Here is an 11,314-nt window from a genome sequence, read left to right as displayed (position 1 = left end):
GCAGTCCATTTTATAGACTACAAAAAATAAATCCACCGTAATATTTCAACTCGTTAGATCTGTATGACGTTACTGCTAGAATTATTATCGGAGAAGATCACTTTATTAAATATTTTCTCATTAATTTAGTTTTCATTTGAAAAGAAAAAATATTTATAAGAAAAATAATTTAATTTAATTCACATAATCATATTTTTATATAATTTTATTTTTTAAATTTTTTTTAAATTAAGAAGAAATGAATTTTTTTTTAATTCTATCTCAATCAATGTTATTAAGTTCCGCCTGAAAATTGATCTAATAAAAAAATAAATAAATTAACGGATTAGTGGTTCACCTAATTGAATAGTGGTTTAGTTAGTAAATTATTTTAAACTAATTAAATAGATTAATTAATTAAATATAATATTTATTAATATAATAAAAATCTAGTTAATCAATTTTAATTATTCAAAATAATACTTTCAACCATTATTAAATTATATTTACATATATTTTTAACACTGTTTTTAAATTTTATATAATTAATAAAGTGAAATCATTTTTAAGGTATAATAAGAGTAATCAAACACTACAATTATGTTATTTTTTTGGAAAATAATAAATTAGAATTTTGATTAATTATTAAAAATTGAAAAAGAAGGACATGTGCAATAAAGACAATAAAGGACTTTTAGTACAGGTTGGTGGAAGTGCAGCAAACGATGACTCTGAGCGGGCAGTAAAGCTATAAACCCCGTTCACTTTGATTGTTTATTGTCATTTTAAAAAATTAAGAGTATTAATAATTTTTTTAATTTTATCTTTATTTTAATTATATATAATAATTATTTTTATAATCTTAAATAATAATTTAATTAAATTAAAAAATATTTTATTAGAATTCAAATAATTTAATTAATTTTTTAATTATTATAAAAATTATAATAAAAACAAATAGAAGATTTTATTTTCTTATCAATTTAGTATATGATTTTATGTTCTATTATTAAATATTATTTTAACCATCATTTACCATTTGGACTCTAATGGGTCAGCAGTCAACCTTTTAACTCATCCCTCGTAGGCATCCCTTGACTTGTTTTTTCCCCTTTTTAATAATTAAATTTGGAATGTGCTGGAGTAATCTCTAAATAAATTTACTTAGAAATTAAAATTAAAATAATTTAATTTAAAATTACAATTAGTTAAAATTATTTTATTAAACTCAGACTTAAATAAAAATTTAACTTTATTAAATTGATATTCATTTGAAATTTCAGACTTATTATAATTTTAATTTCGGTATAATTCTTTGAAATATATGTATATATATATTAAAATTAAATTAAATTAAATTAAATTAATAAATTTAGAAAAATAGTATAATATATTGAAAATTTAACGTGATTGTACTTCCTTTTGAACGACTTAACAAAAAATTTAAAGCAGAAATATCTCTTCCAATTATTATTACTAGCGTTCGATTGAACGTACAGCAAAATAATTTATAATATATAATTATTTTATTTAAAAATAAATTTATCAAATATTAATTTAATTACTTAATTAAAAAATCAAAATTTTTTACAATAATTAATACTATAATTTAATTAGTATAATATAATATATAGATATTTGAAATTTTTTTCATATCTTTAGAAAAATTTTTCTATATTTATAATAAAATTGTAAATAATTTTTTTTTTGAAATATATAATTTATTTTCTTTAACAATTATATTGTATTAGTATTAATTTAAACATTTTTGCCTATTAATATTTATTTTGTTAAATAATTAATAATTATATATTATCAATTACCTTTAATTCAATTATAATTATTAAAATTAATAATTCATTATAAAAAAAAATTATAGATAACCTATCATACTCATTAAAAATTATGAAAACCTAAAATATAAAAGTTACTCCAATGATAATAATAAGTATAATAATATTTATAGATATGCTTAAGAATATATTTATTAGTTTGAATTATAAGAATTTTTAAATTAAAAATATTATTTCTACTTTAGAAGTTTATAGAATGATATTGTAATATAGATTTTTTTTAGAGAATTGCAATAACTCATTTTGATATACTTTAATTAATCTTTTTAATATGAATCTTTAATAAAAAAATAATTTATATTAAGAAGTGGCAATTTAATAAATTTAAAATTATGTAGCTTATATTTAATAAAAATCATATAGTTTGTAAATATTATGATTATTTATTTTTTAAATACATTTTCATACATAAATAAGGTATCATATTATTAAGTAGTAAAAAAAATTGAAACTTAGACATTTTAGAAAAGTTTATATTTGTGAATTTTTAAAATCGAGTAAGTGAAAACTTTTATAAATTTTAATAGAAATAATTAATGTAAAATACAAATTAATATTATAGTTATTTTAAGTATCAAAAATTATTTTTAAAAATAAAAAATATTTTTATCCTTTTATAAATTCATCTTCCTATTCATACTTTTATAAATTGAAAAATAAATAAATAAAATATTTAAATAATAAAATTTAAATTAAATTAAAAACTTTAATTTTATTTTAAATTATTAGGAAAATAATGAAATTTTATTTCGTTCCTTTAAATTGGATGAATTTTTAAGTACTAATGTTATTTAAGGTAATAAAATATAGTTTTCATTAATTAGTTAAAAAAATAGTCTTTAACTTTGTTTGTTGTTATATTTTTCGTTGTAATTAATAATTTAAAAAAATTAAGAATAAAATAAAATTATAAATAAAAAAATATAAAATAAAATACACCAATTTAAATATAAAATAAATTAAATTTATAAATAGAATTCTAATTGTTTTAGAATTACTTATCCAATCAAAATAAAAAATTATATATACTTTCTAATTATTTATAAATAAATTTTTAATTATTAAAATTCTAATTATAAATAAATTTTACTTTTTAAATAATTTAACCTTTGATATTTTTTTTTAAATATCAGCATATGTTTTTTTCTAGATTTTGATTTTAATTAATTTCTTTATAAAAGTTTATTTAAATTATAATAACAAACTTAATAAATAAATGAAAGTTAAATATCAAAAGAACTAAGAATTTTTAATTTATATAAATTATAAAACTAATTTAAGTAATAATAGATAATATAATTTACAAATAATATAAAAAAATTGAGGATATGTTTATCTTTCAATATATATATATATATATATATATATATATATATATATATATATATATATGAAAGTTATGATTTTTTTAAAACAATCATTTTCAGAATTTAATTAATTTTTTTATAAATTTTTAATTTGAATTACACTAAATTTTTTTTTATATATTAAAATAAAATAATAAATTTTAATAATTAAGTAAAAAATGGCCTTAGTAGAAAAAAAAACTCTAAAAATAAAATTAAAACACTTTAAATTTCAATTGGTATTGATAAAATTTTTAAAAGTAATAAACTCATTTTTTCAGTTAATTCTTTTTATGAGAATAAATAATTTATTTAAAACAAGAAAGTTATATTTTTTTAAAATGATTTTATGATTTTAATTAATTTTTTTTTATAAATTTTTATCTTATATTGCATTAAAAATATTTTTTATATATTATAATAAAGCAATAAATTTTAATAATTAAGTAAAGAATGGTCTTAACAGAAAAAAAAAATTATAAAATTGAAAATTTTTAAACGTTAACAACTAATGTTTTTTCTAAGTTTAGTTCCTTATATGAAATTTGATTTTTTTTTTTTAACATGGAAGTTGAGATTTTTTTTTATATATAATTTTCTTATTTTTATTTCTTTTTTATAAATTTTTATTTTAAATTATGATAAAAAATAGTTTTCATATATTATAATAAAGCAATAAATTTTATAAATAAATAAATGGCTTTAGAAGAAAAAAGCCAACAAAAATAAAATTAAAATACCTTGAATTTCAGTCGTTATTGATATTTTTTTTTTTAAGTTTTGAACTATATTTTTTTAGCTAATTCTTTTTATAACATTGGATAATTTAAATAATATATATTAAAGATTTCATTATTTCTTAATACTTTTAAACATCTCTATTAATCATTCTTGTTAAAATAAAAATATAATTTAAATAAAATAAAATTAATTAAATAAAATAGTGAAATCGAAAATAATATATAGAAACAATGATGAGGAAATATGAACCATAATAAATTGGAAATGAAATAGGAACTATAATGGAAAACGTATAATAAGAATTGTGTAAAAGAATTTTATAATATTAATATTTTTTATTGTTTTAATTAAAAATTATAATAAGGTTTGTCATATATATATATATATAATTATTTTTAAGATACAATGAATAATAAGTGGAAAATTTTAATTTATATTATTTATATTGATTAATAATTTATTTTAATTTTTAACATTGCAATATATATGAATCTATATATATGTTAAGATAGTTTTTACATTTTCAGGTAAATAAAATATAAAAATAAAAAATATAAATATAATCAGATTTTTTATATGGAATTATTTTCGTGATAGGATTTATAATATACGGAAAATATATTTATTAAAATACAGTTAATTTAAAAAGTTAATAATAATAAGATTTTAAATTGTATTTTTATATTTTTAATAAATATATAAATTTAATTATATATTTTTTATTAGTTACTTAGGTATGAATAACTTGCATTTCTAGCACTTTGAAGCAATCATTATTATATAGAAATATTAGCCAACGTAATAAATAATTAAAATGCCTAAATTCATGTTAAATTTTATTTTAATTTTTTTAAATTAATAGTAATTTTTTTATTTTAAAATTATCATATATTAATTAAGGCTATTTATATCAATTCATATGTTAGTCTCTCTATTCGTACTTTTATATATACTATTTTTTAAAACAGATATATTGTATATACATCAAATTAGAGAAATAAAATATAATATTAAAGTGTGTATAATTTATTATTAATAATGTAATATATATATATATATATATATATATATATATATTACATATTTAATTTCATATAAATATACGGCTGTATTAAATTATATAAGATGTCTAAAAATATGAAAAAGATATGAATAAAATTATTCTTGTTTGATTCTTTTATTTGGTATTATTTGATACCGTTTTCAATTCATATTTTAATAAAAAAAACTAAAACCATACTAAAATTGTAAAATAAGTTCATAACGGAATGATTTAATTTTTATAATATTGATTTTTTCAATTATAACTTTTATTAATTAGTTTAATTTTTAAAGTATCAATTTTTATCGTGCACACTCTGCCTTTAACGCTAAATAAAATAAAAATTAAAAGAAATTAATAAGTTTGTAATAATAATTTTTAATAAATAGTAAAAGATAAAATAATTATCTTTTTTTAACAAAATTATAAAATCATTATCATAATATAGATATAAGGGAAAGAAATTAATTGAATTTAGCCGGTCGTGGCCAAGAAACCACCGGTTTCGCTTGGTGGGCTGAGAATGCCCAATTTATCAATTTATCTGATAAATTACTAGGAGCTCATGTAGCACATGCTGAATTAATTGTATTTTGAGCTAGAGTAATGAACCTATTTGCAGTAGTTTATTTTGTACCAGAGAAGCTAATGCACAAATAAGGATTGATTTTACTTTCCTACCTCTCTTTTTTTTTTTTTTTTTTATTCATTTCCGTCATTCCTTAAGTTCCATAGGTTTGATCCTGTAAAATCAAACTCATTTTCTTATTATTTTCTCATTGAGCGAAATAAGGCCGTAGTGCCAAAGTACAAGAGAAATCATTATCGCAAGACATAGAGGGGGAGGTCATAAGTGTCTATAACCTGAAATTGATTTTTGGCGGAATTAATCTTCTTCCCTTTTTTTCAAAAGAAAATGAGGATTTGAGATAAATCGACAAAACGGAAGAGATCCAAGTAAATGGAAATGAGCAAACAAAAAATGAATTCTATTTCACTTTAAAGAGACATGATATTCTATTTTATCATCAATTTAATCATTGTTCATATATTTTTTTTAATTTTTTTATCAATGAGTAAATCTCTTCACTTGTATGACTTAAATGTTTCGTATTTTCTTAAAAAAGTGATTCAATTGATGTGATTTGATACGATATTATGAGATCGAAGAAATATGTATTCAAAAATTTTTTCTTATAACATAATAATTCAACCCCATAAGCGGGGTGGTGTAATTTAGTTATTTCTTAAAATTAACATTAATCTTTGATTGCTTTATTATTTATTTTTTTTATAATTAATAATCATGAAAAAGTTAAAAAGGTTTAGTATTTTTTAATATTCAAAATTTTATAATTATTATTATTTAATTTACCATAAAAAGGATTGATTTATTTGATTTTTTTATTATATTTTATAGCTTTCTAATTTTTTTTTATGATATTTGATTGTAGCATTGTTAATCATATAAATTTCTTATCTAACCAATTATAAGATATTAATGAATAATATAAATTTCTTATCTAACCAATCACAAGATATTAATGAGAATATAAAATAAAATAAATCTAATAATCATAATATACTTATATGTGATGCATGCATTTTAGATCATCATTTAGGTGTAATTTTTGCACACAATTTACCCTTGTTCATAGCTATTATTATAGATATTAGCATATATTTAGTTAATTTTATAATTTTTACATTTCTTAGTTTAATTTTTGGAATTTATTTGTTTTATAGGTTAAATTTATAGAAATTTGGTGTATTTTGATCAGAGTAGCCATTTGGAGGAGATTAAAGTTGAATTGCAAAAATTTTTGAAGTTGAGTAAAAAATGGCCGAGAGTTACACAACCTGCAGCACAACCGATTTAGCTTATGTCGCAGGTTGTGTCGATCGTCAGATATTCAGGCCGAGAGTTACACAACCTGCGACACAACCCCCGACATAACCGATTCAGCTTATGTCGTTTTTACTGGAAATGGCTGACATGGCATTTTCGTTACTCTGATTTTATACCTCACTTTCTCTGGAACCTTCCACCTTTTTACCCATTCTAGGGCAGACCCCTAACCCATATAAAGTCTCCTTTATCATTTTCTTTCCATAAGGAGGAAGAGAGGCATTTTTGGCAAGAAAAGAAGGAGAGAAAGAGGGAGCACGTGAAGCCATTTCTGCAGCAGCAGCAGAGGCGTTCTGCACTCATCCAGCAACAGATTCTTTTGCGTTTTTCTGGGTTTTTCTATTCCTTAACTTAGATTTCCATTATTTCTTCATTTATACATTTGGGTTTGTCTTGAAACTATGATTAGTGAGTAGTTGTTTGAGATTCTAGATATGGGTTTGTAAATATTGTTTTGTATTGTGGTTTTGAACTGATTTAGCCATTTAAATGAGGTTTGTTACATTTTGATTTATTGCTTGTGAGCTTGTTGCCTTGCTTGATGAATGGGCCCTCATTAAGTTAAGCTTTAATCCTTAATAGATGGACTGAAAAGTGAATATTTGGGATAGATAATCTTGCAATAAACTTAGTTTTCTTGGTGTTAGAGATAAGCTAAGAGGATTAATGGGACTTTCCAAAATCAATTAGAGCTTTAATTGGGTTTTTGTTAGGTTTGAAATACCGTGAAAACAGAGTTTGATTTAATGAAAACCAACTTTGAGATGCTTGAAAAAGGTTTCAAAAATTTAAGAATTGATTTCCCTCAAAATTGCAATTCTTATGTGTTTGGCTAAATTAGGGATAAACCACATGCAAACAATATTGAAAATCCAATCTCTAGAATCACTTTAATTTTTATTCAATTTAGATTTAATTCCTCCAAAAATTATAAATAGCAATTTCAATTTAAATCTTGGTAATCTAGTTTAATTAATTTAGTTAATTGTTTGATTTAGCTTAAATTCCTCAAATACCAATTTTAATTTCAAATTTTATTTTACATCTTTAAATTTTGTCATTCTAATTAGTTTATACTTTTATTTCCAATTTAAGCACAATTCCTTGTGGGATCGATATCATTTTTTAAAACTATACTACTGTGACCCGTGCACTTGCGGATTACACACACATCAAGTTTTTGGCGCTGTTGCCGGGGAATTGTTTGTTTTTAAGTTGGATTTTAATTGTTTTAAGCTGATTAAAATTTTAATTTTCTTTTATTTTCACTACTGTTCCTTGTGTTTTTCAGGTACTTTTCTTGTTTATGAGATGATCGAAAAGCACAAGTGATACTGAATTGTTATTCAACCCTGAAATTGAAAAATTCTGTCGAGCCAACAAAAAGGAATACAAGAGAAGAAAGGAAGCAGAAAAAGAAGAACAACAAAGATTTGAGCAAGAGGAGACAATTGAAAATATGGAGAATCAAAATAGAGCTATTGGTGGAGACAATGGAGGAAATGAGCAAAATAGGCAAAATGAAGTTGTTAATCAAAATGATCCTCAGAGAAGATCCATGTTGGATTATGCTTTTCCTAGATGTGCAGATGTGAGAGATAACAGACCTATTATTGGAGCTAATCAATTTGAGCTAAAGACTGGTCTCATTCAAATGGTTCAGAATTCACAATTTGGAGGTAGTCCACTTGAAAATCCTCATTCTCATTTGAAGAAATTTTTGATGATATGTGGCACACAAAGACAACCTGGAGTCTCAGATGAAGTGATTCGGCTCACCTTATTTCCATTCTCTCTTCGGGATTCAGCATTGGAGTGGTATGACTCACTTCCACAAGCTATTATAGCTAATTGGGAGCAGCTATCTCAAGCTTTTCTATCTCAATTTTTCCCACCTGGGAAGACTACTCATTTGAGGAATTTGATGGTAGCTTTTAAGCCAAGGGATGATGAAACTTTGTATGAATCTTGGATGAGATTTAAGGAGCTTAAAAGGCAATGTCCTCATCATGAAATACCTAAATGGATGATTGTTCAGAATTTCTACACCAGAGTTACTCCAGCCATAAGAAACACAATTGATTCACAAGCAGGAGGAGATTTCATGAGAATGACAAGTGAAGAATGCTATGATCTATTAGAGAAGATTGCTCATAATACCCATTTGTGGGGAAATCCTAGAGCACTTGAGCCAAAGAAGGCTGGGATTTATGAACTTGACTCAGTTAGCTACATGAATGCAAGATTTGACCAGTTGACTCAGCTTCTTAGTGATTTTTGCACAAAGGCAACAACCTCAACTCCTACAACTATGCAACAAGTTGCCTACACAGATGGAACTCAAAGTTGTGGAGTTGATTACTCTTCTTATGGTGATGATTGTTTGCAAGAACAAGCTGCTTATGCAGGAGGTTATCAACAGAAACCTATGGGAAATTCTTACTCTAATGTGAACAACTCAACATGGAGACCACAAGCAACTTTTGCTCAACAAGGTCAAAGCTCAAATTATGCTCATAACCAGCAGTATATGCAGCAGAATAGGCCTCAATTTCAGTCTCACTTTCAGTCCACAAGGCAGCCACCACCGGGATATCAAGCAAGAGCACAACAATCCCTTCCACCTCATGAACCGAAGCCAACCTTGGAAAGCATGATGGAGAAATTTTTTGCTGAACAAAGCAAGATGAATAGCAAATTGGAGGAAGAAATGCAACACATGACACAAACCATGGATAAATTACAAGTCCACAACCGCATGTTAGAGACTCAATTGGCTCAACAAGCAAGCTCATCGGGAAGCAAATCCTATGGCAAACTACCTAGCCAACCACAAAACCCTCATGAACAATGTAAGGTTGTGACCTTGAGGAGTGGTAAGAAAGTTGGTTAAGAGAGTGAAAACAAGAGAGAAGAAAAAGAGAGCACAAAAGAAGAAAATTCAGTTGAGAGCAAAAAAAATGAAAAAGAAGAAGAAAGCAAAAGTGAGCAAGATGAGGGAGAGAAACCATACATCCCACCTGAACCTTACAAGCCCACCCTTCCCTACGCTCAAAGATTCATCAAGCATAAGCTAGACAAACAATTTGGTAAATTCCTTGAAGTGCTAAAGAAGTTGTATATCAATGTGCCATTCACTGAGGCACTATCCCAAATGCCAAGTTATGCCAAGTTTTTGAAGGAGATTCTTACCAACAAGAGAAGGCTAGAAGATTATGACACCATCAACTTGGGAGAGCAATGCAGTGCTATAATTCAGAAGAAGTTACCTCCCAAACTCAAAGATCCGGGTGTGTTTTCCATCCCTTGTCATATAGGTGATAATTGTGTGGCAAATGCCTTATGTGACCTTGGAGCTAGTGTCAGCCTAATGCCTCTTTCAATATATGAGAGGTTGAATATGGGAGAGTTGAAGCCCACAAACATGTATCTTTCATTGGCTGATCATTCATTTAATTATCCAAAAGGCATTCTAGAAAATGTGCCTATCAAGGTTGGGAAATTCTACATTCCAGTGGACTTTGTTATTTTAGATATGGAAGAAGATACAAAAGTTCCTATCTTATTTGGGAAGACCCTTTTTGGCAACAGCTGGTGCATTAATTGATGTAAAGGGTGAGAAATTGACACTTAGAGTGGGAGATGATCAAATGATATTCAACATCAATCCAGCCATGAAAAGGAAACATGAAGAAGTTAAGTCTTGTTTGCGGGTATATATTATTGATGAGATTGTTCAAGAGCATTTCAGAAAAAGCTATCCACAAAACTCACTTGAAAATTGCTTAGTCCATGGTGGGAGCATTGATGATGATAATCACAACATAGCTACTTTTACACAATACTTGGAGAGCTCTCCACCACATCCTGAAGCCACAATTTTTCAACTTGAAGGGGTACAAACTTTGGAGATTAAACCACCATCATTAAAGGTAGAGGATGCCCCAAAGGTAGATCTTAAACCTCTTCCTTCCAACCTCAGGTATGCTTTTCTTGGACCAAATGGAATATATCCTGTTATAATTAATGCATGTTTGACTGATATTGAGATTGACAAATTGTTGAGAGTTTTGAGAGAATATAGAAGAGTTTTGGGTTATGCAATTGATGATATAAAGGGAATTAGTCCAACAGTTTGTATGCATAGGATTTTCCTAGAGCCAAATAGTAAACCTTCCATTGAACACCAAAGAAGATTGAATCCTACAATGAAGGATGTTGTGAAAAAAGAAATCCTAAAATTACTAGCTACTGGAATTATTTACCCCATTTCTGACAGTGAGTGGGTGAGTCCTGTGCATGTTGTACCAAAAAAAGGTGGGGTGACAGTTGTTAAAAATGAGAATAATGAATTGATACCCACTAGAACTATTACAGGTTGGAGAATGTGCATAGACTATAGGAAGTTGAACAGTGCTACAAGAAAAGATCATTTTCCCCTTCC

The 11,314-nt window shown here is 24.6% G+C and overlaps 1 non-coding gene across 1 annotated transcript; it reads right to left on the bottom strand.

Moving 5' to 3' along the window:
- Window positions 1-8,779: 8,779 nt before the first annotated feature.
- LOC131179675 (small nucleolar RNA R71) lies at window positions 8,780-8,886 on the bottom strand. The gene has a single exon (XR_009148563.1). It is a non-coding gene; the product is annotated as a small nucleolar RNA R71 (small nucleolar RNA).
- Between the last annotated feature and the right edge of the window lie 2,428 nt (window positions 8,887-11,314).

This window comes from Hevea brasiliensis, chromosome 4 (genome assembly GCF_030052815.1).
Source record: "Hevea brasiliensis isolate MT/VB/25A 57/8 chromosome 4, ASM3005281v1, whole genome shotgun sequence".
Taxonomy (NCBI): Eukaryota; Viridiplantae; Streptophyta; class Magnoliopsida; order Malpighiales; family Euphorbiaceae; genus Hevea; species Hevea brasiliensis.
Note: the sequence above shows the minus strand (reverse complement) of the source record. Positions and strands in the feature narration are given on the sequence as shown.